The 5,659-nt window shown below is 43.6% G+C and overlaps 1 protein-coding gene across 6 annotated transcripts in view; it reads right to left on the minus strand.

Moving 5' to 3' along the window:
• Positions 1 to 2,604, minus strand: part of STARD3NL (STARD3 N-terminal like) — a 25,691-nt gene extending 23,087 nt beyond the window's left edge. For 3 of the 6 annotated variants that reach the window (XM_027891890.1, XM_027891883.1, XM_027891850.1), the window contains exon 1: positions 2,533 to 2,602. The gene's annotated coding sequence lies outside the window, so the exon portion shown is untranslated. Of the gene's footprint in view, positions 1 to 1,966; positions 2,149 to 2,316; positions 2,425 to 2,532 lie in introns of those variants that run through there. The other 3 variants (XM_027891857.1, XM_027891875.1, XM_027891866.1) reach the window with 3 other exon arrangements.
• Between the last annotated feature and the right edge of the window lie 3,055 nt (positions 2,605 to 5,659).

The raw sequence follows: 5,659 nt of genomic DNA on the forward strand, positions 1-5,659 counted from the left end.
CCCTCGTGTTACGTTAATACACACATACTTAATAAAGGGCTGTTATTTTTCCTTTTTCCCTTTTCCATAATTTGCTTTCCTTCAATCGGAGCCTCTTAATTTCGAATCTATAATTGCTAGAAAAGAAGGTTTGGGTCTTTTTTCTCCTAATCCATCCTCAGCAAAAGACCCTTGTCTCAATTAAACTGAGACAAAGGCTTAAAGGACATTGTAAGGAAATAATTACCCAGTCTAAGCAGCAGCAAGTTCTAGCAAAGACCTACATCTGAACCTTCAGCAGAAAATATTTATTTTAACACTCTTCCACACAATTTATCTTGTTTTGCTGTAGGTGCAAGATAGAAATTAACTCCTGATGTCTGAAGGGATGCTGCCTCAGGGCTTCAGTCAATGACTGAGTAGCTGAACTTCATATGAAAAGTGTGACATCATTACAAGACATTATTTGGTTCTTTATTAACATTACTTTTTTCAACCTTTCATTTTTAATCCTACTCCTAGCTGAATTTAAGCTACTGAGGCAGAGAAGTAATGTGCAAGTTGTCTTTTAACACAATCACTAACGACTTCAAATTAAGAACAGATTTTTAGCAGATATAGTTAAATTAGAGAACGTTTAACGAGCAATAAATCTGTGAGCCTTTAAAGTGACAGATGAGTTTGCTGGATGCTGCTACCTAAACATGTGAAATCACAGTTCCTGCTGTCACAAGTGTGCTTTACCATGTCATCAATATCTTCTGAAAAAGCACTGATAATACTGTGCATGCTGACTTAACTCACTGAATGAAATCATTAGTCCTGCTTACTAGAAATTAGGTTTGGCCCTGTAAAACAATGCAACAAAAAAGCTTTAGTAGCTGCATGTTTAACAAGGATAGACTAACAATTTTAAAATGATAAAGTCTAAACAAATTCTTTCACATGGATGAAGACCTAGAAGTATTGTGCTAAATTCACTTCAAAAAAAACCATGGCTAAATACTTGAGAATTTATGAAAATTAGACCACACTGCATCAAGCCAACCACACTCTAGCCCAAATACACCAAAAAGAAGACCTAATCCATCTGAACTGAGGTTAGGATTTCACAAAATTCAGCATCATTAAAAAGGTCAAATATTTAAATACTTAAAGTCACGGATTTCTGTCATAACAAGAGGACCACCGGTGTATCTTACGCAAAGTATCTGGCCCCGAACACCATCAACAATCCAACAGGAATTGAGTCACTCTGCATCTGGCCTACTTAAAACTGCAAAGCTGATGAAAAACATCTACTAAAAATAATAACAACACTATTGGCTTGTAAATAGAAATGGGCTTTCTCGCAATGTTGGATTGACTAACAATCCCCCAGAACACTAGGATTTCTAGCACAAACTGACAATTTTCATAGCAATTGCTGTTCAAGACAATTCTACATCACATTATAAAAACCAAGACGACAAATGCACGTAATAAAATGTATTAGCAACACTGTGCAGAAATACTGCAGTGGACTTATACCTCTAAGCACACTAACACGATTTAAAACAAACATAGAAACAACCTCTTTCTGCAAGTTTAGTATTTGTGGTGAATATTTTCCGTGTTAAAGTCAATCCCTGTGTCCACTCACACCTGACTACAGCGAAGTTGGGAACTGCTCAGCATAAGCACTTCATCAATGAGTAACTTGAACTGATAATGGAGATTAAATCACAGTATTGTGAGCTTCGCCAGCTCGCTCTGCAGACCTACCAGGGCAACCTTTCAGATACACGCAAAACGCCACATTCCAAGAATGAATGACCCACTTTAAATTCGGATGCTGAAAACGGACAGCGCCTCTCTCAAGTTGCCTAAATCCAGCCCGACGCTAAAATTAACGCTCAGCATAACATTTTCCCGCTACGGAAACCGGAGGTACACAAGCCCCGGTTTGTTTCACACCGTTACCAGCACGACAAACAGGTCGCCATACCTCCGTGAGGATGTATCTGCCGGACTAGGATCTGAAGGAGAGGGGAAAAGCAACCCTCCTCCTCCTCCTCTTCCTGCTCCTCCAGGCCTGCCGACAGCAGGAGCGGCGCAGGGCATGCGGGAGGCGGGGGCGCAGGAGAAGCGGCACTGCCCGCCGAGCATCCCCCGAGCCCCGCAGGCACCCCCTTCCCGCAGAGACCCCCGCCCGCCTCCCCCACGTCACCTCCTTCCTCCTCCTCCTTCTTCTTCCTCTTCTTCCTCCTCCTCTTCCTCCTCTCCCTGCCCCCGCCAAGCGCCGCTTATTCCCCCCCCTTTCCCCTCCCCTCCGTCCCAGGACAGCGGGCGGCATACCTGGGGAGACAAACGCGCCCCCTCCGCGGGGAAAGCGGCGGCACTGCCGGAGGTGGGGAAAGGGAAGGGAGGGAACGCGAAGGCGGAAAGAGCCGGGCCGCGATGGCGGCCACGCCGTCCCTCCGCCAGCAGCACGCCCCGCATCCCCCTCATCCGATTATCTCCCCCTGTATTCCCCCTCGCCCCCCGCTCCCCGGGGGCGGCAGGGTCGCTCACCCCAGCGCGCAGCTCCGGCCCGCAGACACGGGCAGCGCCGCAGCAGCGCCGCAGGCCGCGGGCACGGGCGGGGCCGGCGCGCAGGAGGCGGGCTTCGGCCCGGCCCCTCAATCCCTGCATGGAGCGGGGGATACGCCGGGACCGGCCCGGCACCGACACCCCCCCCTCCCCCGCTCAGGGTCGGGGGACGAGCAGTGCTGGGAGCAGAGCCCGGGCGGAGGCAGCGTGGGTGGCCCAGCTGTGCGCTCTTCTGAACGCGAACACCCCACGGTGTAATAAAGCTATGGAGGGACTGGTAGCTGTCGTTGGCCCAAATTCCACTTGTGTCTTGTCATGGCATAGTCCTTACCTTTGCAGAAATTAGCAGGAGGAAATCTTAGAATCACAGAATATTCTGAGTTGGAAGGGACTCGCAGGGATCATTGAGTCCAACCCTTGGCCCTGCACAGACCATCCCAAAGAGTCACGCCATGTGCCTGAGAGTGTTGTCCAAATGCTTCTTGAATTCTGTCAGGCTTGGTGCTGTGACCACTGCCCTGGGGAGCATGCTCCAGTGTCCAGCCACCCTCTTGGATGAAGAACCTTTTTCTAATATCCAACCTAAACCTCCCCTGACACAACTTCAGGGCATTCAGCCCAGTCCTGTCACTGGCTGCTGGAGAGAAGACATCCAAGTGTGTTTGGTGTCATGAAAATATGACAGAAAATCAACCAACCAGACACTGAAGGAAATAATCCTTTCCTTTGGGAAGCCGTCTCTATCCTTATTGAAGCCCAAAGCCTGTCAAATGTTTACATATGTCATAATGTTTGTCAGCAATTCAGTGCTGCAGGCTAAGCCCATGATACTCCTAACAAAAAAATGTAGAGAGATGTGTTCTGCTGTACATATCAAGTTATACCAATAAAAAAAGAACAAAATTTGTCACAGCTATTATGTTATAGCAGGGAAGTAGAAAAGACCTATCTTTTAAACCTTCTTTAAAGGAAGAAGGGTTAAAAGATAGGTCTGGGAACTGTCCTGCAGAGGCCACCCACTCCACCCTGCCCGGCTTCCTCCACTGGATCCCAGCTCTTCAGAGAGATCAGTGCACAGCAGCTGCAGCAAGGTGATGCTGACTGCTGGAGTGTTCAACCTGGAGTTGGAACACTGCTGGAAACAATACTCTAAGCACTTACTATAAAAAAAAAAAAATAGTAAATGATAGCTGAGGTGAATTGCTTCATCTTTGTTCCCCAAATACAGAACACAATAAAATGTCCTCTCTACTTTTTTTTCCTAATAATTTCTTTTTAATCTAAGTTTGTAAACACACAATCACTTTATGCTTTTATGCTTTTTACCCAAGTTTATTTACTTTGATTATCTATTTTTGGCCTTGGTTTTGAATTTTTTTCAGTTATTGTAATAAAGATCACCTCAGGCTTTCAGTCATGTAACTGTTTTTAGGAATTACTTGTTATTTTCATGCAAATACAGAGAGAAAGACTTTTAAGCCTCAGTTGGCAGCCTGTATTTTTATTACCTGTCACCAAATAGGTTTGATACAAGTTGTTTAACACATTGCAAAATAGAAGCATCAGCCCTCTGTCACAGCATACTTTGAATTAAATATATTTTGTAATAAAGTATGGTTGAAATTTAGCTGAACAGATGAGGAGCATAATTTGTGATAACACATGAAAAGCCACTGTTTTGAGGCTTCTTTAGTAGTTATAAACTATAAAACAAGCCGAGTGTTATGTCTTGAAATTATAGCCAATAAATAGAGGCTAGCTTTCAGATGACAAAAGCCTATGCAGGTTGTGTGTAACCAGTAACATCATGAGGAAAGTAGAACCCTCAAATATTCCTGCCTATTCCTGATGGAATGATTTGTTATAACCCAATAATGAAATATTATATATTTGATAGTTATAACCAGCTGAGACTCAGGCTTGATAGTCAGCTTGCTGATTAATGGCAAAAAAGAGATCTGACTGCAAGGAAAGGACTAAGTAGAAGGCAGTTAGATTGTAGCTGTAGAATGGCTCTTCTATTTTGTAGTTATGCTAGATATAGAATTAGAAAAATAGCAAAAAACCCCCCAAACCTAAATTCTCAAAAATGTAGATGTTGTAGAAGTCTTTGACACTGGGCTCTCATCTCCCTTATATAGGTTTATTCGTGCATATCACTTATGATATCTGGTATCTCAAGCCAAGTGCCTAAACAAGGGACATGAACAAAGAAATCCCTGGGCAATTATACGTGTACAAACTGGGACAGTCTGGACCATCAGCCATATTAGTGTCTGGGGTCTTCTTGCTCTTCACTGGTTTTCTGTTTCATTATTGAGTGATTGCTATGTGGTCATCTTCACATCCTCTTGTGTCGGTTTCGGCGGGGGTTTTGGTCAGTTCTGTAGTTTATGTTGTATTATGGTTGTTGCAGTTCATATAGCACAATCTATGGGCTTTCCATGCTAGCTAATAATTTTTAAGTAATAGTTAAGCTGCCAGCTTGCTAGCTCCAGGTTTCACTATAATCCATCTATGATTTACACAACCTAGCCATACAGTTCAGCTAAAGTTCATCTTGCAGCCTAACAATTCGAGCTACTTTTGTCAAGCAAGCACTTAGCTACTTTTAAATAATAAAAATTTTTCAGTATTAGCAGTAATGTGAGGTAGCACTAAGATCAGTAGAGAAAACATCTTTTTTAAGTTACTTGTGTCTGTTAGTGCAACTTGACTCTCTCTTCAATCTTCTCATTCTGTTGACAACCCTTCTAGAGGCTTGAGTCAACCCCTCTGATGAGAACTGGGTGAGTTTAAGCTACAGAGAGGTGGAATACTAGGAAAATTGATGGTTGGCCTTCAGGGAAAGGCATGAGACAACTATGGAAAGGAGAGGAAAAAGGAATCCTGGATCAGATCTAACAGATGAAAAATCTCTGTCTTAAGATAACAGATTCATCTGTCAGATTAACATTGGTTTTTCTGCCTCCTAGGTAGTCTATCTCCTCTGAAAGCTTTGTCAGAATACTATTTTACAGAATCCTAATGGGTAGAAAACAGTGTTTGTTCTGCTCTTCCTGTTTTCTACAGGGTGTATGGAGGGGATCCTGATGGTGAAAAAATGTTT

The sequence above is a fragment of the Empidonax traillii genome, unplaced genomic scaffold (assembly GCF_003031625.1).
Source record: "Empidonax traillii isolate 1590-97213 ecotype Southwest subspecies unplaced genomic scaffold, ASM303162v1 scaffold14:size4059594, whole genome shotgun sequence".
Classification (NCBI taxonomy): domain Eukaryota; kingdom Metazoa; phylum Chordata; class Aves; order Passeriformes; family Tyrannidae; genus Empidonax; species Empidonax traillii.